A 26660-nucleotide genomic window follows, 5' to 3' on the forward strand; every position below is an offset into this window, starting at 1 on the left:
CTGGGGACAAAGTAGCAGAAACTGCTATAGGACCAAAGTAGAATCAGATGGTATCAATAAAACTGCCAACTTCATCCAAATATTCTCCAAAGCTTATGAAGTCTCTGAAAGACAATTATACAGAGATCACTTGGCAAGGGCTTTCTTTTGCAGCCCTTTCCAGTCACAATGCCGGGTCTTTGGGTTCAGCCTGGCAGAGTCAAAAACAGAAGGAAATCTAACAGAAACTTACCAACTCTTCCACACTGACTACGAGAAATGATTTACTTATGAGACTGGCATATATGTCTCCCTCATTCTGCTCTGTCCACTTGTATGTTTCATGTACAGGTCAGAAACCTCACAGGGAACTGCCAAGCAGACAAAGGAAGCTTCTTTGCAAAAAACACATCCACCAACTCCTCCTTGCTAAGAATATCCCCCAGGAAGTTCTAACACATTTATTAGTGTAAAGATTTAACACAAAGATTGTCTCAAAGAGAACATTCACAGCACAACGGGTCAAACCATGAAAGAGAAAAACAAGGGCATTCTTGCGGCACCTAAGCCTACTCAGAATAATCTTTATTCATTACTTGCATAGCTCATGGCTTTATATTTTTATTATTAAATAAAGTGCAATTTTGATGTTAAAATTTAAGAAGAATAATGAACAAGATTTGGCACCACTTGGTGGATATATGTACTATCCTTGGTATGTAGTAAAAGGTGGACCAGCATCAAAGAGTGTGAAAATGACTCCAGACTACTCTCAGACACTTCAGCTGGCAAGCACAGGCTGCTACAGTAAGAGATGTAATCTGCCAAATACCACAGAATGCAAGATTTTAGGGATTTTGAAAGAAGCAAGTGATGATTCAGTGGCCACATCAGGAGAGCATGTTTTTTGCATCAGTAAATCTGTGCCGAATATGAATAATAATAAAAAACCCACTTGGTTCTACCTCAAGGGCTGCTTTTCACCATTGTCCCACACATAAGCCAAGGCTGGAAAAGTAGAAGAGACCTGGCCAGGCTTGCTCTCAGATCTCTTTGAAGTCCCCCACCTGTTTTCCTAGCTACTTGGAGGCCACGATGGACTTACATTTAAACTATATTAGACCTCATGCCCCAGAGACAGGCCACTGCTAAGCAGCCTGAGCATTTGTTTACCAATTAACTTAGGCCAGCATTTTGGGAGGTGGTGGGAGAGACACGGATGCATTCAAATGACTACCCTTGGATGTCAGGAAAGAACCTGTATCATCTGAAGCCATGTGTAGTCCTGATTCAAGCAGAGGAAGGAGTGTCACGGGCCGTAAGCAGTGCTGTCTGCACTTGTTTTGATGGTTTTCCAATGAGAACCCGGCTGTGTGCCGTGGGCTCTCTCTGGTCACACAAAGAAACAAGTCCTGCAGTAACTCAAGTGTGCTATCCACTCTCCTACTATACCCAAAATATTAACACAAAAGCAAAAAAAAAAAAAAAAAAATCTTGAAACTTTTTCTGGGATTAAAAAAAACTAGGCTGGGTGCAGTAGCTCAGGCCTGTAATCCCAGCATTTTGGGAGGCTGAGGCGGGCAGATCACTCAAGGCTAGGAGTTTGAGACCAGCCTGGACAACATGCCAAAACGCCATGTCTAAAAAAATACAAAAATTAGCTGGGTGCGATGGCATGCTCCTGTAGTCCCAGCTACTCAGAGGCTGAGGCAGGAGAATTGCTTGAGCCCAGGAGATGGAGGTTGCAGTGAGCCAAGATCATGCCGTTGCACTCCAGCCTGGGTGATGGGAGTGAAACCCTGTCTCAAAAAAAAGAAAAGAAAAAACCCTAGATTCAAAGGGACATAAATACATAAGGTAAATAAGGTTTATTTATGTCCCTTTGAATCTAGCTGTCAGACTTTCATAAGTATCTTTTATTTTTAAAATTATGTGTTTTTAATAGTACTTGAATTTTGGACATGTGTCGGACCATCTGAGAATTCTCTGATACCTCCAGTGATTCACACGGTATACCCCTAGTTTTGTTTGTTTGTTTGTTTTATACTTCTAAGTTCTGGGATACATCTGTAGAACGTGCAGGTTTGTTACATAGGTATACACGTGCCATGGTGGTTTGCTGCACCCATCAACCCGTCATCCACGTTAGGTATCTCTCCTAACGCTACCCCTCCCCTAGCCCCGCAACGTCCCAACAGGCCCTGATGTGTGATGTTCCCCTCCCTGTGTCCATGTGTTCTCATTGGTCAGCTCCCACTTATGAGTGAGAACATGCGGTTTTTGGTTTTCTGTTCCTATGTTAGTTTGCTGAGAATAATGGTTTCCAGCTTCATCCATGTCCCTGCAAAGGACATGAACTCATCCTTTTTTATAGCTGCATAGTATTCCATGGTGTATATGTACCACATTTTCTTTATCCAGTCTATCATTGATGGGCATTTGGGTTGAGAACCCCGAGTTTTAAAACAAATCTATGCTTATAAAATAACCTCCTTGCAGTTATTGAATTGTACAGTTATTGAACTCTTTATCTTTTATAAAGCACTTCCATTTATTTCATTTGATTCTCATTGAAGTGTTTTATTATTATGAATATTTCCATTTTACAGATGTAAAAATGGAGGGAACTGATCTAAGATGACAAGAGCCAGGACTCAAACCAGGGCTCCACACTCTAAATTTCTTTTTTTTTTTTTTTTTTGAGACGGAGTCTCGCTCTGTCGCCCAGGCTGGAGTGCAGTGGCCGGATCTCAGCTCACTGCAAGCTCCGCCTCCCGGGTTTACACCATTCTCCTGCCTCAGCCTCCGGAGTAGCTGGGACTACAGGCGCCCGCCACCTCGCCCGGCTAGTTTTTTTGTATTTTTTAGTAGAGACGGGGTTTCACCATGTTAGCCAGGATGGTCTCGATCTCCTGACCTCGTGATCCGCCCGTCTCGGCCTCCCAAAGTGCTGGGATTACAGGCTTGAGCCACCGCGCCCGGCCCACACTCTAAATTTCTACTGAATAATTTTTAAGTTTCCTAAGTTTACTACAGGTATGAAAACAAAACATATAAAGGCAATTATGATGAAACCTGCTGTGCTCAGGAAAGGAGCTGTGTTATCCGTATCTATAACTGCTGAGCTTGATTGTGATTTTTCTAAACATGAACATTCATCAGATATAATTCGTATAATATAAAGCACATGGGTTTATTCTGTTCTACAATTTCGCATTTGGCAGAAAATAGAGCTTTAGCCTACATTATGAAACTTAAAAGAACATTCAAACTACTATGGTCAAAAATATTTTGCTCGGCTGGGCACAGTGGCTCACGCCTGTAATCCCAACACTTTGGGAGGCCAAGGCGGGCAAATCACTTGAGGTCAAGAGTTTGAGACCTGCCCGGCCAACATGGAGAAATCCCGGCTCTACTGAAAGTACAAAAAATTAGCCAGGCGTGGCGGTTTGCGGCTATAATCTCAGCTACTCGGGAGGCTGAGGCAGGAGAATCGCTTGAACCCAGGAGGTGCAGGTTGCAGGGAGCTGGGATCACGCCACTGCACTCCAGCCTGGGCAACACAGAGAGACTCCATCTCAAAAAAGAAAAAAAATCTCGCTCACAGAGTTCTTATAGGACAAAGTAAAATCGAAGCTTAGATATATCTTTACTCAACAAGGCAAATCACTTAAACATACATTTCCCCGTCCATGATGTGGCTAATATGGTTAAATTAAGCTCCTTTTTTTCCTCCTACTCAACTGAGAAATGTCAGTTAAGAGTGTAAACTAATCAAACAAAATCGTTCTAAAGGAAGTAAGCTCTGTGGTCTTTACAGAGTCAGGTACTAAGTATAACTAAAGTGGCCCTATATTGACAATTGCATTGTGAGGCAAACCAAGTAGAAGTATTGAAGTCTGAAAAAAAACCACAAAAATGAATAGATTGCTTAGGAATTTGGTAGCTGTCTTTACTTACAACTGGATTTCTATTTTCATTAATATAATTTTTAATAATAGCTATATAAACTAGATCAGTATTGACTTTTTTCTTTTTTCTTTTTTTAATTTATTATTATTATTTTTTTGCTTGAAAGAGGAGTTGAAATGTCTTCCTCAGCACATAGTACATTCCTGACTCCCAGATCTGTGCCGAGCAAACTTTCTGAGTTTTTCAACCTTGGTCAATGAGAGGACTGTGTTTATCATAAATCCATGAAGGGATATTATCTGCTGAACTGTAGAGAACAGAGAAAAATGTTTCTTCTCTGGTTTTAGAACATGTCCTCTTAAGCTTGCTCCACAAAACACTCAGCCAACACTGCCTGCTAGATGTCCTCAGTGCTGAGCCAGGACTGTCTCTATGGGCTCTCAGGAGTGTTGGGGCTGGTGACCACCCAGCCTGCTAAGCCGGGAAAAACAGTAGGGGAGTTTCAACCCTTGCTAACCTGTAACCACTTCCCACAGGCAGGAGGAGCAAGGTCCTTGAAAACCCATTTAGGTAAAAATTTAGAATGCTATGGGGCAAACAGTGCAAGAGAACCAAAGACAGGGGTGAAACTACCTACAAAAGTCTATCAACATCTAAAAATAGACATTGAAACAATAAAGAGTACACCGTATAAAGAAAACATCAGGCTAGGCGCTGTGGCTCATGCCTATAATCCCAGCATTTTCGGAGGCCGATGTGGGCGGATCACCTGAGGCCAGGAGTTCAAGACCAGCCTGGCCAACATGGTAAGACCCCGTCTCTATTAAAAATACAAAAATTAGCCGGGCATGGTGGCACATGCCTGTAATCCCTGCTACTCAGGAGGCTGAGGCAGAAGAATCGCTTGAACGTGGGAGACAGAGGTTGCAGTGAGTCGAGATTGTGCCACTGCATTTTGGCCTGGGTGACAGAGCAAGACTCTGTCTCAAAAAAAAAAAAGATTAGAAAAAAAAAGAAAATGTCAATGACACATTTTATTCATCTCGAAGTAGCAAGAATGGGTAATAAACTCTTCCATTTTATTGACCCTCAATAGACAGAAACCTTTCAGGGCCTTCCTCTCCGCTGGTTCTAAAGGATGGTGTGGAATGATACATAGTGCTTGGATACAGATTTTATGTGTAATAAGATGTTTTCCTGTTCCTGATTTTCTAACCAAATATTTGACTGACCTTCTGGTTTCCAAATGCAGACAGAAATGTAAGATAACTTGGTTATTTGGGGTACAAAACTTTTGACCTAACTGACTCCATACTGTAGAATTGGTATTTCTCAAGTTCACTCCCTTGATATTCAGAGTAGTCCAGCCTCCTGTTGACCGCCTTCATCCAGAACACAGCCCCTCCCAAGAGACACAACAGGGCAGCTCTGGGCATGTGAGGCTCCCATCCCAGACATTCTTCATGTTGATTCATCTATTTTTTCTCTCCTAATAGGGTTGTTCAGTCACCTACTTTCCTTCTCGTTCCTATAGTCAACTTGCAATTAAAAGGTCTCCCTACTAAGAATTTTAAAAATTCAGTCCGTGTATGGTGGCTCCAGGCTGTAATCCCAGCACTTTGGTGGCCAAGGCCTGAGGACTGCTATGAGCCCGGGAGTTGAAGACCAGCCTAGGCAATATAGCAAGATACCTTCTCTACAAAATATATATATATATACATATATTTATTTTTCTCTCTTTTTTTTAAATGACAGAGTCTTGTTATGTCGCCCAGGCTGGAGTGCAGTGGCACAATCCCAGCTTACTGCAACCTCTGCCTTCCGGGTTCAAGCAATTCTTCTGTCTCAGCCTCCCTAGTAGCTGGGATTACAGGTGTCCACTACCATACCCAGCTAATTTTGTTGTTGTTATATTTTTAGTAGAGACAGAGTTTTGCCATGTTAGCCAGGCTGATCTTGAACTCCTGACCTCAGGTGATCTGCCTGTCTCAGCCTCCCAAAGTGCTGGGATTACAGGCACGAGCCACTGCACCTGACCTCTACAAAATATTTTTAAAATTGGCTGGGCATGGTGGTGTGCAACCTGTAATCCTAACTACTCAAGAAGCATGAGGATTGCTTGAACCCAGGAGATTGAGGCTGCAGTGAGCCATGATCATGCCACTGAACTCCAGCCAGGATGACAAGCGACACCTTGTCTCAAAAAAATAGTAATTTTTTAAACCCAGCTTGATATTTAAATTAAATAAGGCAAACTTTTCACATAAAACTTGTTTTTCTTGATGTTCTATTTCCGTGATGTGCTCTGTTCTTGTTTTACTTTCTCTAGACAGTCTAATTTCTATGGAATATTGGAAGGAGAAGGAAAACTGTCAGGAAAAAGTAATACTTGAGTTGGTTTTCTATGATGTCACTCACTGTGTTTTTACCATGTGTAGTGTTGAATAACAGTAGCATCAAATGACATGTTTACAATTGCCTTTGCAAATAACTGCCGTTTCTAATTCCTCCTTACTATTTTTTATTTCTAATTTGCTTGGACATTTAATGTCAAAATTAAAACTAACTTTATAATATTTGGTTTTTATTCTGGAAAAAATCAGGAAGGATTTAAGAAAAATCTTCAAATAATATAAAATTCATTTTAATGTTTAATTTTGGTGTGTATATAAGTAGGTATATATGGATATTTTGATACAGACATGCAATGTGTAACAATCATATGATCAAAAATGGGGTATCCACACCCTCAAGGATTTATCCTTTGTGTTTCAAACAATCCAATAATACTCTTTTAGTTATTTTTAAATGCACGAAATATTGATTATAGTCACTCTGTTATGCTAAGAAATACTAGATTTTTTTTTCAATAAAATTTAAAATACACTTCATGAATTTGCATGCCATCCTTGTGCAGGAGCCATGCTAATCTTCTCTGTGTCGTTCCAATTTTAGTACATGTGCTGCCATGAGCATGCAAATGCTAGGTCTTATTCATTCTTTCTAACTATTATTTCTAACTATTTCTTTGTGCCCATTAACCATAACCCCTGTCTCCTCAATCCCCCTTCCAGCCTCTGGTAACCATCATTCGATTCCCTATCTCCATGAGTTCAATTGTTTTAATTTTTAGCTCCCACAAATAAGTGAGAAAATATGAAATTTGTCTTTCTGTGCCTGGCGTATTTCACTTAACATAATGACCTCCAGTTCCATTCATGTTCTTGCAGATGACAAATGACAGGGTTTCATTCCTTTTTATGGTTGATTAGTACTCTGTTGTGTATCGACAGATGATTTCAGTCATCAGTTGATGGACACTTAGGTTGATTCCAAATATTTGCTATTATGAATAGTGCTGGGATAAACATGGGAATACAGATATCTCTTCCATATGCTTATTTCCTTTCTTTTAGGTTTACACCTACCAATGGAATTGCTGGATCATAAGGCAGCTAGCTCTATTTTTAGTTTTTTGAGGAACCTCCCTTCTGTTCTTCACAATGGCTGTACTGATTTATATTTCCACCAACGGTGTATGAGAGTTCCCTTTTCCCCTTTTCTTCACATCCTTGACAGCATTCATTATTGCCTGTCTTTTGGATAAAAGCCATTTTTACTTGGGTGAGATGATATCTCGTTGTAGTTTTTATTGGCATGTCTCTAATTATCAGTGGTGTTGAGCACCTTTTCATACACCTGTTTGCCATTTGTATGTCTTCTTTTGAGAAACGTCTATTGAGACTTTTTGCCCATTTTAAAATCAGATCATTAGATTTTTTTCCTATAGAGTTATTTGAGCTCTTTCTATATTCTGGTTATTAAACCCTTGTGAGATGGAAAATTTGCAAATATTTTCTCCCATTTTGTGGGCTGTCTCTTCATTTTGTTGATTTTTTCTTTTGCTGTGTGGAAACTTTTTAACTTGATGTGATCCCATTTGTCCAAAAAATCTTTGCCTAGACCAATGTCCTGGAGCCTTCCCAATGTTTTGTTTTAGTAGTTTCATAGTTTGAAGTCTTAGATTTAAGGCATTAATCCATTTTGATTTGATTTGGTGAAGTGTGTTGCTTGTCGGCAATACATCCTTGAGTCTTGCTTCCTATCCATTCAGCTATTCTATGTTTTTTGATTGGAGAGTTTAGTCTATTTACATTCAATGTTACTACTGGTAAGTTAGGCCTTACTCCTGCCATTTTGTTATTTGCTTTCTGGTTGTTTTGTGGTCTTCTTTTCCTTTTGTCCTTCTTTCCTATCTTCCTTTAAGGTGATTTTCTCAGGTGGCACATTTTAATTTCTTCCTTTTAATTTCTGTGTACCTGCTGTATGTTTTTAGATTTGAGGTTACCATAAGGCTTGCAAATAACATCTTATAACCCATTATTTTAAACTGATCACAACTTAACATTGACTGCATAAAAAGCAAAAAGAAAACTAATAAAAACTCTATAATTTTGTCTCCCCACTTTTTAACTTTTTGTTTCTATTTATCTTATTGTACTCTCTATGCCTTGAAAAGTTATTATTTTTGATGGTTTCATCCTTTCATCTTTCTATTTAAGATATGAATAGTTTACACACTAAAATTATGCTGTTATAATATTCTGTGTTTTTCTGTGTACTTACTATTACCAGTGAGTTTTGTACCTTCAGATGATTTGTCATTGGTTGTTAACATCCTTTTCTCTCAGATTGAATAACTCCCTTTAGCATTTCTTGTAGGACAGGCCTGGGGTTGATAAATCCCTCGGCTTTTGTTTGTCTGGGAAGGTCTCTGTTTTTCCTTCATGTTTGAAGGATATTTTTGCCAGACATACCATTCTAGAGTGAGCGTTGTTGTTGTTGTTGTTTTAATCCTTCAGCACCTTATGCCACTCTCTCTTGGCCTGTAAGGTTTCCACGGAAAAGTCTGCTGCCAGACGTGTTAGAGCTCCATCATATGTTATTTGTTTATTTTCTGTTGCTGCTTTTAGGATCCTTTCTTTATCCTTGACCTTTGGGAGTTTTGTTATTACACGCCTTGAGGTAATTTCCTTTTAGTTAAATCTGCTTGGTGTTCTATAACCTTCTTGTACTTAAATTTTGATGTCTTTTGTTTGGGAAGTTCTCTTATCATCCCTTTGAATAAACTTTCCACTACTATCTCTCTCTCTCTGTACCCCCTTTAAGGCCAATAACTCTTGGATTTGCCCTTCTGAAGCTATTTTCTAGATCTTGTAGGTGGGCTTCATACTTTTCAATTCTTTTTTCTTTTCTCTCCTCTAACTGTGTATTTTCAAATAGCCTGTCTTTCAAGCTCACTAATTCTTTCTTCTGCTTGATCAGTTCTGCTACTAAGAGACTCTGATGCATTCTTCAGTACGTCAATTGCATTCAGCAGCTCGAGAATTTCTGCCTGATCCTCTTAACTTATTTCAATTTCTTTGTTAAATTTATCTGATAAGATTCTGAGTTCCTCCTCTGTGTTACCTTGAATTTGAGTTTCCTCAAAACAGCTATTTTGAGCTCTCTTTCTGACAGGTCCCATATCTCTGTCTCTCTGGGACTGACCCCTGGTCAATTTATTTCATTTGGTAAGGCCATGGTTTCCCAGATGGTTTTGATGCTTATGGATATTCATGGGTATCTACGTATTGAAGAGTTAAGAATTTATTGTAGGCTTCACAATCTGGAGTTGTTTGTACCCATCCTTCTTTGGAAGGTTTTCCAGGTATTCAAAGGGACTTGGTTGTTATGATCTACGTTTTTGGACCCCACAGCCATATCTGCATTATGGGGTACCCCAAGCCCAGTAACACTGTAGTTCTTGCGGACTCGTAGAGGTATTGCCTTGGTGGTCTTGTGTAAGATCCAAAAGAACTCTCTGGATTATCAGGCAGAGACTCTTGTTCTTTTCCCTTACTTTTTCCCAAACAGAGTCTTCCTCTCTGTGCTGAGATGTGTAGAGCTGGGGGAAGGGTGACACAAGCACCCCTATGGCCACCACCACTGGGACTGCAGGTCTGACCTGAAGCCAGCACAACACTGGGTCTTGCCCAAGGCCTGTGTAAGTATCTGGCCTATGCTCCCTCAAGACCCTAGGGCCCTACAATCATCAAGTGGTGAAGCCAGCTAGGCTTGTGTCCTTTCCTTCAGGACAGCCCTGGGCCCAGGTGAGTCCATAGATGCTATCAGGGAACCAGGGTGTGGAGTCAGAAACCTTAGAAATCTACTGAGTACTTTATTCTACTGTGGCTAAGCTGGCACCAAAACCACCAAAGTCCTTCCCACTCTTACCTCCCACCTTTCCCCAAGCAGGTATCTCTTCCCATGTTCTCCAACCCACAGGCCCACGGGGAGTGCTGCCAGGGAACCACCAATCAATGAACATAATATTTAGATTCAACAAATACAAGCAGTCATTAGCCAGTTAATAGGCACTAGAATCAATAGGTACTAGAAGACCAAGATCTCAAACTAGCACATCATTTTTTAAAAATCAACTCATCTGTTTGCATATTGACAGGATATGACCATAGCTTTCAAAATAACTTGAAGTACTTTATTTAGAAAGACGAACAGAAAAAATTTTAAATGTCTAACTTTTTATGAAGAAAAAAAGAACATCAAGAAAAGAAAGCGGCTTGACCAATTGGGTAGACAGAGTAGCCACTTCTCCCTAAAGATGAGGGACTTCAGAAGCCACAGCAGATTAAACATATTTAGCCCACTGGAAGCTCTTTTCCAAAAGCAATCAGGTAACAGTACACAGAAAGGCTAACAGATCAAAAATGCAGTTGAAGTATTTAAATTAGGGGGAAAAAAAAAAAACCTAAGCAAAGTGCAGAATATTGCATAAGAAATATAGCACAAAAACGCAAAGGTACCAGGACTGAGGTTTAACTCTTACCACATATTACCCTCTCTGAGCATCAGCTTTCTCTTGGGGAGCCTCAAAATCCTATGCTCAAGGGATTCTCCTGCCTCTGCCTCCTGATTAACTGGGACTACAGGCACATGTGCCACCACACTCAGCTAATTAAAAAAAATTTTTTTTAGAAATAGGGGTCTTACTATATTGCCCAGGCTTTACTAGCTTATTAGAACCCAAGGGGTTAAGCATTTACCTTTAACTTTGGCTTTTAATCTCCTGTCAAAAAATAGAACTGCCTAACTACTCTTATACCTCCTGTGATACAAGATGATTGAGGAAAGACAGGGAAATGCAAAGAGTGAGGTACCAGGGATGGGACATTGCTAACAGCTCGCATCCCCTCACTCAGGGAATGGAGGGGTATTTAGCCTGTGGATGCTAAGGATATATAGGATATTCACCAATTCTCAGAGTCTCTAAGGCCTTCTGTGAGTTATCCACGGTTTAGACACATGTCTGGATTAAAGAGTTACTGTTACTTTCCTCTGCTTTCACATAAAACTTCCTTAAAGCTGTGACAACAATTCTGGGGTAGAGGGATGAGGTTCTATCCAGCAATTGCATTGCTCTCTTTCTAAAAGACTTTCAAATGCAGCTAACACACATGGAGGTAGTACTTCCAAATGCATGTGAATATCACTTTATAGTTTGCAAAATGATTTTTATATAACTGGTTCTTAGAATTATTTGATTCCTGGAATCATCCTTTTTTCCTTCTGAGATTATAAGCAAAGGCCTGGTTCCCACTTCTGAATCCCTCATTCAGCTAGGCAGAATTAAGACATCTTTCCCCTTCTTCCACTTGTGCTTTCTTGACCTTAGGATGACGAGGTGCATCACTGAACATCCAGCTCCCGACCAGGGAGCTATTTAGAAGCACAAACTGCAGGCTGTGTCCCACCATGGACCACATTTAGCCCAGACTCAGCTCCTTCTGCAACTCTGCCAAAGAGCCTCCGAATGACGGCCCCAGAGCCCAGGCCACTCTGTTCATGAAGAAGAGTGCACTGGGACACTTGAGGAGAACCCGTTTTGTCTGTTTTTGAAGCAAGAGTGAAAAATGGAATGCCTCAGAATGCTATAATCCCTCTATATTCAGGTGAGTGAGATTCCTGTAATTCCATGGGTTATGACATGATATCCATTAAATTATAAGAACTACGGATAAAATTATTAATATTTTCAAAAGACAATGTTATAGGAAATACTCCATTCAAATCAGGAACAAGGGTTATAAAATGCCAGTAATAAACTTAAGAAATGGGGAAGATGGCCGGGCATGGTGTCTCACGCCTGTAATCCCAGCGCTTTTGGAGGACCACTAGAGCCCAGGAGTTCAAGACCAGCCTGGGCAACATGACAAAACCTTATCTCTACAAAATAAATAAATAAAATTAGCTGGGCATGAAGGCACACAGCTGTAGTTCCAGCTACTCAGGAGGCTGAGATGGGAGGATCGTTTGATCCCAGGAGGTGGAGGTTGCAGTGAGCCCTGATCATGCCACTGCATTCCAGCCTGGGTGACAGAGCTAGACCTTGTCTCCAAAAAAAAAAAAAAAAAAAAAAAAGTGAAATAATTGTGTAAAGAAAAGAGTACAGACGAATGGAGGCCCCTGAAAGAAGGGCTGATGGGGATGGACACTGTTGTCTGTGGATGTAAGGCATCAGTTATAAAGACGTTCACCTTCTCAAAGTGCTCTAGAGCAGCGGTTCCCAACCCCGGGGCCATGGACCTGTGCTGGCTGTGGCCTGTCAGGAACCTGGCTGCACAGCAGCAGGTGAGCGGCTGGTGAGCAAACATTTCCGCCCGAGCTCCGCCCCCTGTCAGATCAAAGCAGCACTAGCTTCCCATAGAAGCGCAAAGGCCATTGTGAACTGAGCATGCGCAGGATCTAGGCCGCGCGCTCCTTATGAGAATCTAATGCCGATTATCTGAGGTGGAACAGTTTTCTCCCAAAACCATCCCCATTCCACACCCCAGGCTGCAAACAAACTGTCTTCCACGAAACCGGTCCCTGGTGCCAAAAAGGTTGGGGATTGCTGCTCTAGAGGGTTCATGCTACTCCAACCAAAGTTCCAAAGAGATTTTGTTTTGGAACTTTGACACATTGATCCCAAATTTTATCTGGAAGAGTAAATGAGTATAAATTACCAAGAACTCACTTAAAAAGGAACTTAATTAGTAAATTCTTGCCAAAAAAAAATATAAAAACATATTCTAAAACTAGAGTGATTATACAATGTGGTACTAGCAACTGGTTTAGGAATAAAGAAAAGGATCAAGGAAACAAGAGGCTAGAAACAAATGATAGATATGAATTTAACATAAGATAAAGGTGGCACTTCACAACAGAAGACAAAGAATGCACCGCTGAATAAATTATTTTTAGGACCACTAACCATTTGGAAAAAATTATACCCCTCCTTCACACCAGAAAAGTAAATTTCGGGTGACATAAGGAGCTAAAATTTAAAAATACAAAGAAGTTCTAGAGAAAATATGTATGTAGTTACATAATTTGGGGTTAAGGAAGACAATCTAGGAAAAGCAAGAAAAACACCCTGCTGCTTATGATCCAGACCCACGTCATTTTCAATTCCACACAGCTGTAAAGCAGCAGGTCCCCTTACTATCAGTTTTTCCACTGGAATCACCTGGAACCCTGGTGAAAAACAGATTTTGAAGCCTCATCCCAAACCAGCTGAATCACCTCCTCGGGTGGTTTTGATGGCTCGCCTTGTTTTGGAGGCCTCTGGTCTAGGGTCAACGCCAAAGTGGGGGTGAGGTAAGAGAATTCAGGTGGTAAAACTACCATAGCCTTGCCATCCACGAAACCCCTCAGGCGCTAGTCACACAAAGGCTTAACTTTTGTAAAGTCCCCTGGGAACTAGTTTCCTATTTATTCAAGTCAGCTGTATTAAATAATACCCTCCCTAACCAAAAAAGCCAAAACCACAAAACGTCCTAAGTTACATGGTGTGTTACAGCATGGCAAAAATACATCCCAATCAGTTTGCATTTGGTGTTGCATCAAATTATGGCATAGTCAACAATGCTTAAACAGTGGCTCTCAACCTAGGCTGCTTTTAGGAACCACCCAGGAAGTTCTGAAAAGTAATACAGTTGTGTCTGAATCCTTTTGGTCTAGGATGGTGCCCAAGGGTTGTCATTTTTAAAAAGCACTACAGGTGAATTTTATCTGGATTAAGACCATTGGCTACATGTCAGAAACAACTTCTGTTCCCTGGAGTTCAATATCTTTCTTTCTTTTTTTTTTTTTTTTTTGAGATGTTGTCTCACTCTGTTGCCCAAGCTGGAGTGCAATGGCACGATGACGGCTCACTGTAACCTTTGGCTCCCAGGTTCAAGTGATTCTCCTGCCTCAGCCTCTCCAGTGGCTGGGATTATAGGCATGCGCCACCATGCCCGGCTCATCTTGTACTTTTAGTAGAGACAGGGTTTCACCATGTTGGTTAGGCTGGTTTCAAACTCCTGACCTCAGGTGATCCGCCCGCCCAGGCCTCCCAAAGTGCTGTGATTACAGGCATGAGCCACCGTGCCGCCGAGTTCAGTATCTTAATGAGACACAAAAGCTTAAAGGGTCTAACACAAGGCAGACCATGATGCATGAGGTAAAAACATTTCAAACTAGGTGCCATGGACATATGGAAGAGGAAGGTGTCTATCTGGGAAGGCTTGGGGGTCCAGGGGAGGGAATTTTGTTGAGGCTAGATCTAGAAACTGATCTAAGACTTAGATATGATGGAAGGACACCCAGGCAAGGGGAAAAAAGGGGATCACTTGAAACCTTATTAACAGTAATTATTAATTAGTAATTATTTCATTTTCCTCCCATAACTTCTCATCTTAGACATACATTTTTCATCTTAGACATACATGCATATGCCTTCTATATTTTTTCTCCTTGCAATTATAATTTTCTAATGATTTTGTCATACTGCATATGAAATGGATATAATTATGTCTTTCGCTTCTAGACAAGGCTGTGCTTCCTCCAGCTCAGGGTTAAGGCAGAAAAAGGTGTCTTTTCTCCACTCCCAGTAATGCACTATTACCAATCTACCATATAAAAAAGGGTAAACTGAACTGACTCTATTCAGAAAATTTCAACTCAAAAACCTTTAAATTACCCAGCCAGTTAGGAAGGAGGATGATAAGAAATCATCCTCATCCTTGCCAAGAATTTTTTCTAATAAGCAAACTATCCTGCCCAAATTCAGTGAATGCATTACTAATTAATTTCGTTCTGTGATGTCTGTTCTATATGATGATGATATAACTTTCTGCAAAACAAAAATTGAAGCACTCTACATCTGCCATCCATCCTTCCCCAAACTAAGAGATACGGAAGTTTGAGGCTGCGCAGGTCAAGCAGAGATGTGTCTATTTTCTTAAACCATTTCTAACCTTAATTATTTTCAACTGAAGCATTTCCTTAACGGGCAACATGCAGCTCTTTCAAAGACAATCTATTAAAAGACTGAAGAGAAATGATATCATTTCCCTAAATTTCAGTGAGCCAGGACTCAAACAGGTTTGTTAGAAAAACACTAATGCGGTAATTCTATTGTTGCCTCTAACTTTAGGGCGATGTGGTAGAGTCAGAAAAGAGAGGTGGCTAGAACACAGCCTCAGTCGCCACCAGGTTGTGGTGCGTTACATAGTCCCAATGGTGGTATCTAAGGCATTTTATAATTTTCTTATTAATTGTCAATGCATCACCACTTGAATGAAGATAATGGAAGCTATTCTTACTTCATTTTTTAACAAATGAAACTGAAGTACAATGAAGTAATTTGTTCTACTCAGTTCCAGGAAACAATGTAGGGAGGAGGACCTCCTTCCCTGATCACCAGGCCGGCTCCTGCCTTTCCTCAGGGTGGAAGAGATCCACTGCTGCTGTCTGCTGCCTCACCTTCACACTCCAGCTACAGGATACACTGACTCAGTTTCATTACTTTCTATTCACCATCGTTGTACTCGTAGACATTCAGAAACGGGAGTTCCAAGAACTGAGCAGGAGAAGGAAAAGAATGTAGATAAAATTGAAAAGGACAAAGTACAGCCTCTATCATTCAATAAACCAGAAAAGACACAGGAGAATATAGTGTCTGCCCTCAGAGACTACACGCATTACTGAGAAGAAAGTGGGGAGAGGAGGCCAGATCCACAACTAACCATAATTCCCCAATATGAACTGTCAGATAACCAGGGACTGTCGAGAGTGTACAGGAATGTGGGAAGGCCAAAAGGAAAGATGGTGAATTCTGAAAAATACAAAGAAATGTAAATTACCTCTGATCTCAAGAGGCTTACAGTCTATTTGGACTGTAAGAGACTGTATGAAAACGGATAACAATGCAAGATGACATAGTTTAGTCCCAAATAAATAACTCTATGACAAGGGCTACAATTTGGAGAAGGCAATGATCTCTATGAGTTAAATCAAAGGCTTCCAGGAAATGAGTCTTTATTTGTTGTTGTTGTTGTTTTGTTTGGTTGGTTTTTTGTTTTTTGTCTTTTTTGAGACAGAGTCTCGCTCTGTCGCCCAAGCTGGAGTGCAGTGGTGTGATCTCGGCTCACTGTAAGCTCCGCCTCCCGGGTTCATGCCATTCTCCAGCCTCAGCCTCCTGAGTAGCTGGGACTACAGGCATCCACCACCCACCCAGCTAATTTTTTTGTGTATTTTTAGTAGACACGGGTTTTCACCATGTTAGCCAGGATGGTCTCGATCTCCTGACTTCATGATCCGCCCACCTCAGCCTCCCAAAGTGCTGGGATTACAGGCGTGAGCCATCGCTCCTGGCCTTACTTGGTTTTTTAAGGATTCAGATAAACAGCAAAAAAGGGAAGGGAAATCCAGTTACGGGAAATGGTCTGACCAAGGAGTGTATTCTAGGCAGACTATAAAACATAAACCTGAGAATAAGTTCATTCGTTCATTCAATCAATATTTAGTGAGAATCTACTGTGTACAAGCACTGTGCTAGGAGCTAATAGCAGGAACAAGGCACGTAGGCTGCCCTCACGGAGTTTATTTCAGAAGGACTACTGGAAAATCAAGGTGGATAAACGCAACCAGTAATTGGTGTAATTTAGACCATAATGCATTTTGGTCTTTAGACTGTTCACAGTAGGAACTGAGAGTTTTTGAGGAAGAGTGACAGGTGCAAAGCTGTGTTACTAGAAGATGATGTGCTGATGCTATTTCTGTGAATTACAGGGGGATAAGAGTGAAGACCACTTAAGAAACTCTTGTAATGTTCCCAGTGTAAGACAATGCACATCCAAACTGGGGTGGCCACTGTGAAAAGGAAGGGGGGGCCCTGTGAAGATATACTCACAGGGCAGTGGAACTGGCAGGAACAAGGCAGGGAGGGGAACAACAGACAAAGACACTACTGTCTCCAGCATAGATGCCTGGGGGAATTCTAAAAGGAAAACCAGGTAGAAGGAAAAGGTAAGGTGCAGTTCTAAAGCACCAGGACTGGAGTGTTCTGAAGGCTGGGCTCTTTTTCATGCCCTTCTCTACTTTCATGCTATTGACAGTGCCCATTCTGGATCTCCTTTTTCTTCACTGGCCTGACAGAATCTGTTCTCAGTCTCTTTAAGAGAAGGTTTGATAGACTAGTTCAGAGGGATCAGTAATGGGAGAAAGTATGGCTGGACAGCAGCCGTGGAAGAGGCACCCCGGGTTGACAGGTTTTCCAAGCATGCTGTAGGCAACAACCTATTCTGTGCATCTCCTCAAAGACAGCTGGACTCTCTCCAGAATTGTCTAGGAGAAAAGTTTCCCTTGATTCCACTTGGAGGAATCGCTCTTTCATTCTTGGTTGAGCAGGATAATTAGAGATGATTGAGTCGCATATCTGAAGACTTGGGATATCTGGCATGTCCCTAAACTTGGAAGATGATATCCTGGAGGGCGGTCATCACGCTTCCTCTGGGGAAGTGTTCCTATGCAGTAGTGCTTTGCAATCACCTAGAGACCTTGTTAAAACACAGATCTGGAATCAGGTGTGGGTGGGACCTGAAGTTCTGCATTTCTAATAATATCCCAGGGATGCCCATGCTATTAGTCCATGGACCCACAACCTAAATATGCATGTGTCTAGAAGCAAACAGCTCCTCTTCTAAGCAGACCTTAGATTCAGATGACCAGGAGTTTAAATCCCCTCTCTGCCACTTTTCAGATGGGTGACCTTGAACAGGGTACCTAACTCATTTTCCTGTCTATAAACCAAGGAAAATACTAATACGTACTTCAAAGTAAGTACAAATGCTGGATGATACAGAAGTGGTTTCTTAGTAATTGCTAGATCCAATAGCAGATTCCCTTCTATTCAACAGCATATTAAACTGTTAAATTCACGGAAGCATACCCAGCCCCCCTCAAAGGCTCTAAAGTCTGCAGAAGGAATTACCAAGAAAGCAAAGCACAGAACTCCCTCAGAAACTGGAGGAGCCATTGAAAACTCTTTATCACCATGTAATCCTGTACAATCACAAGCACTTCCGAAAACAGCATTATCCTGTATTTGTCTGAGTGATTTATAACGTTAAGATCGACCACATGATTTCCTAGCTCTAAATTTCCTAGACTCCGGTTTGCAGGCAAAGGAAGCATTTCTTTTCTAAGGAGGTCAGCACACCTAGATGTAGCCAACAGCAGTTGATTTAACTTTCTTCAACCTTCACATTTCCCTTCACATTTCTCAAAAGTTGGATCCCACCTGCATTAAAAATTACTGTCCTAGTACATTACAAAGTTATTCAATCTAAAATGTCTTGTTTATACTAAATTTATAAAAATGCATAGGTGCAGTGATGCACGTCTGTAGTCCCAGCTACTTGGGAGGCTGAGGTAAGAGGATCACTTGACCCCAGGAGTTTAATTAAGGCTGCCGTGAGCTGTGATGTCACCACTGTACTCCAGCCTGGGTGACAGATAGAGACCTTATCTTAAAAAAAAAAAAAAAAAAAAAGCATTTACAACATGAACCAGAATAGTCTTTTTTTTTTTTTTTTTTTTTTTTGAGACGGAGTCTCGCTCCGTCGCCCGGGCTGGAGTGCAGTGGCCGGATCTCAGCTCACTGCAAGCTCCGCCTCCCGGGTTTACGCCATTCTCTCGCCTCAGCCTCCCAAGTAGCTGGGACTACAGGCGCCCGCCATCTCGCCCGGCTAATTTTTTTGTATTTTTTTTAGTAGAGACGGGGTTTCACCGTGTTAGCCAGGATGGTCTCGATCTCCTGACCTCGTGATCCGCCCGTCTCGGCCTCCCAAAGTGCTGGGATTACAGGCTTGAGCCACCGCACCCGGCCCAGAATAGTCTTATACTTGATTCTTGGTCAAAGGTGAAGAAACAGGCCAGGTGCGGTGGCTCACACCTGTAATCCCAGCACTTTGGGAGGCCAAGGTGGGCAGATTACCTGAGGTCAGGCGTTCAAGACCAGCTGGCTAACATGAAGAAAACCCGTCTCTACTAAAAATACAAAAAAAATAGGCGGGTGTGGTGGCGCGTGCCTGTAATCCCAGCTACTTGGGAGGCTGAGGCAGGAGAATCACTTGAACCCAGGAGGTGGAGGTTGCAGTAAGCCGAGATCACGCCATTGCACCCCAGCCTGATCAACAAGAGCGAAACTCCATTTCAAAAAAAAAAAAAAGAAAAAAAAAGAAAAGGTGTAGAAACAAACCTCTACATTTTGAAAAGCAAACCACAGCTCTGTAAACGCGAAATTTTTGTCCTGTTAAATATCACCATTCCCTTACACACGTTAATCTTTTAACCCCCCAAACCTAAAGCATGTGAACATAAATGTAATCATAAATATCAGGCTCCAAAATAATATACACTTTGTGTGTACAGATAGAAAAAGTGTGCATATTTTATTTTTAAAACTACTCGCACTTTCTCTACCACACACTAAGAAAAACCCCCATTTGGAGAAAGCCACACCCATCACTAACGGGCTCCATCAACCTTTCAAAACAACACTAAGGGCAAACATTAAGAGCCATTCAAAACCAAGGGAAATGACAAGACATTTGAAAAAAGTTATCTCAGTGTAAATGTAGCTACTGGAGTTTGTGAGGAGCAGAATAAACAAAACAATTAAGCCATTAGCATGTCTCCTTTGAGACTGTCCTGGCCTTTGGAGGAGAGCAATACCAGATTCCTCTAGCGCAGGTGGGTGGTGCGTTGGCTTAAGGAAAAACACAGGCAGCAAATTTTCCTCTTTAAACCAGAACAGACACACAACCTTGGTCAGGAAATTCTACATTCTAAAAGTCCGTATCACCTAACAAGGAAAACCTTATCCTGGCCATGAATCTGGCAGTGATCTTTTATATCAGCAAAAGCAGCCTAACTCCTCCCCAAAGGTCAGAAAAGCCCTCACTTGGGGTCACAGGTCTGGGTGTCCTCAGGTGGCAGAACTCGAACAGGCTGCTGCCTCCATGCCAGGCGGGCACCTGGCATGTGAACCTAAATGTGATCATAAATATCAGTCTCCAAAATGGTGCCCAGGTGGACACCATTGCAATGGCTCTCTGTTCGGAGTTGGGAGCTTTTGAACGGATAGCACCCTGGTGAATTTTGTTTCCATTTTGACCCGGAAAGAATAGCTCCACCCCTTGTGGGGACAGGTCAGGACTGGTTGTGTGATCTCAGGTAATTAATTACCTAGCCTCTCAGTTGAAGGGGCCTTAGTAGGAAAGGGGTGAGCAACAGGTAGAAACCTTCCCAGCCTAGCTTCCGTCCACAGCTACTCCCTCCTGCAGGAGACCCACCAAACCACTAATATCCTGTTCTGTGAAAAGAAAACTCAAAAGGAAGCCCTAGTGGTTTTATCTGAGGAGGCTACTTTTATCTTTGAAAAATATTTCCAGTTTATAATTAGTTGTCTCCTTTAATCCGCTGGCTCTCATCAATCACTCATTCACTGGCGGCTGCCCTGCTGCCACCAAGTTGAATTGGAAGGTTTTCAGTCGTCCGGGCACTTTTGGTCTAGTGGGGAACAGTTGTTCAATTCAGCAAAGTTGCCAATTCTACCCCATGCCAGAAATACAAACCCGAACCATGAGCATGACAGTGTCCCTCTCCTTCATGACTTTCCAACCAAGGAGGATGGAATAATAAATATTAAAAATATCACTCAAAAACTTCCGATTGGCAGGAGGGCCCCAATTTACCTTGCCTGTCTCAACTCCTCCATTCCTTGTCTAAAAGCCACTGGCAATTCCTCCTTCCAAACGTTCTAACTGATGATCCACATATCTTTCCAGATACTACAGGTTAACCTACTCCTGCCACTCGTGGGAGGCTTTCTCTTTCACCCTCCTGTAGAGCTTAGCATGTTTCACCCAGCCACCTGGAGCTACATGGAAAATGCACTCCTTTTTAAGCTCGAAAAGTGTAAATCTGTCAATTTTTCACTTGAGTTCCAGAACAAAGATTTCATGGGCACAGTTTGACCCTGCCAGTCTTAGCTTTACCTAAGCATTTTAAATATCCAAATTCAACCTGTCCTTCAAAACCACATGCAATTTTAAAAAGCAAACTGTCAAACACACAATTGTGTCAAACGCACAATCCCATGGCAATTCTTTCAGTTCCTTTTTCCATCTCTTGTATTTGCCTATTTTTTTCTTTCTTTTTTTTGAGACAGGCTCTCACTCTGTCACCCAGGCTGGAGTACAGTGGCATGATCAGGGCTCACGGCAGACTTAATGTGCCTGGATCAAGCAATCTTCCCACCTCAGCCTCCCAAGTAGCTGGAGCTACAGGCACACACCACAATGCCTCGCTAATTTTTGTTTATTTTTTGTAGAGACGGGGTTTCACCATGTTGCCCAGGCTGGTTTCGAATGCCTGGCCTCAAGCAGTTCACCTGCCTAGGCCTTCCAAAGTGCTAGGATTGTAAGTGACCCACCGCACTCAGTATATTTGCCTATTTCTTAGGCATCTACACTTGTGAAAATCACTGGCAACATATACAACAGATTCTGTTTTCTAGGAGAACTACCTTTTGTTAAATAGTTGTAGGGGGAAGGCGTTTGCCCCATTTTCAACATTATAGCTACTGATGAGTCAAGGAAGGCATCATGACTGCAGATTGCTTTCTACCGCCTTCCAGGGACAAGCCACGTGGCTTTCTGGTGCCCTCTTAAGTGTCTTTTTATCAGCTGTCTCCTCTCTGTCCTCACCATTCCATCTTTCCAAAGGGCAAGCACAACGGAGCGAGGAGTGACACACATCAGACAAGGTTCCAACGAAAATCAAAGGCTTGTGACATTTAAATCACAGGGTGCTTTCACCGATTCATTCACTCCTCCTGTTCACTCTATCAGCTGAGTACCCAAGGGCAGCAGTTTTTTGGAGATTTTAAGAAAGCTCCACCTTGTAGGCAGTTCTGCACCCTACTTTTGTCCCTCAAGGAAAAGACCTGGGGGTAGTTTTAAAGATTGTATACTCAGCTAACACAAATAAATACAAGCATTTTTCCCATTAAGTTTTTTGGGGTTTTTTGGTGGTGTTTTTTCTGAAACAGGGTCTCTCTCTGCAATCTTAGCTCACTGCACCCTCTGCCTCCCGCGTTCCAGCAATCCTCCCACATAAGCCTCCCAAGTAGCTGGGACTACAGGTGTGCAACACCACACCCAGCTATTTTCTGTACTGACAGGTCTTTGCCATGTTGCCCAGGCTGGTCTTAAACTCCTAAGCTCAAGGGATCTGCTTCCCTGGGCCTCTCAAAGTGCTGGGATTACAGGCATTGTACCACTGTGCCCTGCCTCCCATTAAGTCTTGTTTTTCGTTGTTGTTGTTTTGTTTTGTTTCGTTTTTTTGAGATGGAGTTTCACTCTTGTTGCCCAGGCTGCAGTGCAAGGGCACAATCTCAGCTCACTACAACCTACACCTCCCGAATTCAAGCAATTCTCCTGCCTCAGCCTCTCGAGTAGCTGGGATTACAGGCGCCCGCCACCACACCCAGCTAATTTTGGTATTTTTAGTAAAGATGGGGTTTCACTATGTTGACCAGGCTGGTCTTGAACTCCTGACCTCAGGTGATCCACCTACCTCGGTCTCCCAAAGTGCTGGGATTACAGGTGTGGGCCACCACGCCTGGTCCTCCCATTAAGTTTTAAAATAGTATCGTATACTCAGTATTGGAAGTCAAGAAACAATGAGGGGAAGCAGGAATAGGGAGAGGAGAGGCTGGGATACCAAGCTGAACAAGAAAGGATTCTACCTGAAAAGTAACTGATCAGAAGGAAAGATAAAATGCACATTAACAATCATAAGATCTTTATAGATAAAGTGCTCATGTGTTTTTGAAGAAGGAGATAACATTCTTTTTTTTTGGAGAAGAGTCTCACTCTGTCACCTAGGCTGGAGAGCAGTGGTGCAATCTTGGCTCACTGCAACCTCCAACTCCTGGGTTCAAGCAATTCTCTTGTCTCAGCCTCCCGAGTAGCTGGGATTACAGACACCTACCACCATGCACAGCTTTTTTTTTTTTTTGTACTTTTAGTAGAGACAGGGTTTCACCATGTTGGCCAGGCTGGTCTCAAACTCCTGACGTCAGGTGATCCACCTACCTTGGCCTCCCAAAGTGCTGGGATTACAGGCGTGAGCCACCATACCTGGCCAAGGAGGTGATTTTCAATGTTAAGGCTCAAGAAGGCAAAGTTAAGCCTGGTCTAAAAGAAGAATTAGACTGATGGGATGGAGAGGGGAGGGAATTGATTCCAGCCAGACACAAGCTAAAGATGGAGAACATCTAAGCCTGAAAGGCAAACACCAAGGGGATGAATTTGGTCAGCTGATATAGGTGAGTGCAGCCACACTGCAGAGGTGGAATCGTAGGACTTGGTAAATGGTGGAATGTCACAATTCACTACATCTTAACTACAGCATATAAAATTCACTTTTGTCAACTGACACTTAAATACAACTGCTGCAAAAAACTGAAGACTCTTGACTCATAGCCCCAAACAAAGAGGATAGTGTCTCCTTGGCTCTGTAGAGCAGACAATGCTTGCCACATTGGCCTCCATGCTTGCTTGGAGAGTTGCTAAGCAGGGCTGGACCAAGGAGGATCAAGAGAGCCTTAGGGAGGAAGAGGAAAAGGAGAAAGAGGAAGAGGAGGATGAGGAGGAGGAGAGAGCTCCCTTTCGTTTGGTGGCCTTAGTTATGTTTCCTCACTTCTCAGCAGGTGCAAACTATGTCTCCTGCCTTCTCCAGCTCTCCTCATCCTTTCCAAGTACAGATGAATGCTTCAAGGAGAGGATGGGCAAGAGGCCTTGTGGGGAAATAAAAGGACACTAGTTGGAGGATGTGTTTGGGGTGTGGGGGTGTGTGAGAGAAAGAGCTAGAAGGAAAAGGCCATCCCAGTTTTTCTATACCCCAAGCCCTAGTTCTAGATCATAGAAACAAAGCACAGAAATCTGCTCCCGAGTCCAGATATTAAAGCCCAGCAATAGCTTATGTGCCCTCAACTATTAAGTACTAATTTTATAATTATTATCAATGTATCCTCACCAGGAAAATAATGGGTTTTCCTTTTTTTTTTTTTTTTGAGACAGAGTTTCACTCTTGTTGCCCAGACTGGAGTGCAATGGCACGATCTGGGCTCACCGCAACCTCCGCATCCCAGGTTCAAGCGATTCTCCTGCCTCAGCCTCCCGAGTGGCTGGGATTACAGGCATGCGCCACCATATCCAGCTAATTTTTTATTTTTAGTAGAGATGGGGTTTCTTCATGTTGGTCAGGCTGGTCTCGAACTCCCAACTTCAGGTGATTCGTCCACCTCAGCCTCCCAAAGTGCTGGGATTACAGGCGTGAGCCACCATGCCCGGTCAATAATGAGTTTTCAATTATTTATATAAAGTAAAAACTTTATGTACCTGACTTATATTTATTTAGAGTCTGTATTGAATGCATTTCTCTTTGTGATCACAGAAGCATCTACCACTTTGAACCTCTCTTCTAACACTCTATTATGTTTGACTTTCAAACATTTCCAGTAAAAGCAGGTTTATGACCATAATTCTTGAACTGTGGGTCAAGAGACTTGTATTCTAGGGACAACTCTGCTATTAACTTGCCAAGTAACTGAGAGACCGAGGTCAGGCCACTACAATTCTCTGGAACTTAAAGGGTCACTTCGGGAGACCATGAACCACATTGGGGATTTATGAATCTTTTTCCCAGGAAAAAATTCACATAAGAAGGAATGTAGACACAAACAATTTCATAGACTACCCTGGAAGTGGTCTCCAGGATACTTCTCATGTTGACATTCTATATTTAAAGGTAGTTGGTCACTGAAAGAAACAAGGCTGGGGACAGTAGCACTCACCTATAATCCCAGCACTTTGGGCCACCAAGGCAGGAGGATCGCTGGAGACCAGGAGTTCTGGACCAGCCTGAGCAACATAGTGAGACCCTGTCTCCACAAAATATATATATATATTTTAATTAGCTAGGTGTGGCAGTTCATAACTGTAGTCCCAGATACTTAAGAGGCTGAGATAGAGGCTCTCTTGAGCCCAGGAGGTTGAGGCTACAGTGAGACAGGATCACATACTGCACTTCAGCCTGGGTGACAGAGCTCACACCTGTAATCCCAGCACTTTGGGAGGCTGAGATGGGAGGATCGCTTGAGGCCAGGAGTTTGAGACCAGCCTGGGCAACACAGCAAGACCCCATCTCTAAAAAGAGGAAGAGAAGAAGGCAGTGAGGGAGGGAGGGATATTATTTTCTACAGCTATTACCATGAAACATATGAGTAGTGCCTAGGTAGAGCTGGGACTGTAGGATGGGGAACCAATGCTGTCCTGCCCGCTAAGACTGTGAATGCCAAGATATCACTGCCAGATCCTTCTGTGGATGACGCTGGGCCAAGCTTGAAGAAGTCCCCTCAGTGGCTGGAGATGCCTACATCATTCTATAAAACAAAGCCACTCCTATTAAAAGTTAAAGGGAAGCTATTTGCTTTGGTTCTCTGAGCATAGCTCTTCTTTCAGTCCAACGAGCAGTTAGTGTCCAGCTTTGCTCTATGTGAAAGCTAATATAATGTGGAGATATTTATGGATGAAATGTTATGCTATCTAGCATTTGCTTCAAAAGAAACCGGGGGAAGATAAGAACAGTGAAAACAAGATTGGTCATGAGTTGTCAATTGTTGAAGTTGAGGAATTTGTTTTCTCTCCATTTACGTTTTTTCAAAATTTTGATTGAGAGACAGAGACAGAAAGTAGTCAAAGTGAAAAATCAGTAGGTTAAGGCATTTTTCAAGTCCTATGCAAGTCCTAGGCATGAAGCTCAACTAATCCTACTCGATTCACATCTTGAGGAGCCCACAGATAGCACGATCTGTGGCTCACAGAATATGGAATTGACACAGGGTTATTTTGAGAACCATCTTACCATCCAAAAGACATGACTTTCAACCAAGGGGAAAAAAAGAATTTTTGTCTGTGTGAGGAAAGTCTTTCTCCACATGGACAGCTCAGAGGTGGGTGAAAATGCAGAACTGGGCAGCAAGAAGTACTGTCCCCACCTTGGAAGGCCTGCGTTCCCCTTTCTGTCCAGCAGCCCACTGAGCCCAGCATGGTTTGGCATGATGGACTGCTCTCTAACTTTGGGCTTAATATAAAATGTTTCTTATTTTTGTAAAGCACTCTTTAGCAGATAGAAAATGATTTTTCTTATTGTTGTTAGCTTCTGCTTTTGCCCTTTTTTCCCCAACAAAAGATAGCAGTTTTAGAATCAGACTGAGTCTCCATCAATGCAAAATGGACTTCAGCTCCAATTCCTCATGCCTTGGGAAA

General features: G+C 42.2%; 1 protein-coding gene and 1 non-coding gene across 2 annotated transcripts in view; both read right to left on the reverse strand.

Annotated features, from left to right (window-relative positions):
* The window catches only part of MYO1E (myosin IE), a 243828-nt gene that overhangs the window by 205692 nt on the left and 11476 nt on the right, over positions 1-26660 (reverse strand). The window lies entirely within an intron of this gene.
* Positions 6764-6867, reverse strand: LOC115897774. Its single transcript, XR_004057570.1, has one exon. It is a non-coding gene; the product is annotated as a U6 spliceosomal RNA (small nuclear RNA).

This window comes from Rhinopithecus roxellana, chromosome 5 (genome assembly GCF_007565055.1).
Source record: "Rhinopithecus roxellana isolate Shanxi Qingling chromosome 5, ASM756505v1, whole genome shotgun sequence".
Classification (NCBI taxonomy): Eukaryota; Metazoa; Chordata; class Mammalia; order Primates; family Cercopithecidae; genus Rhinopithecus; species Rhinopithecus roxellana.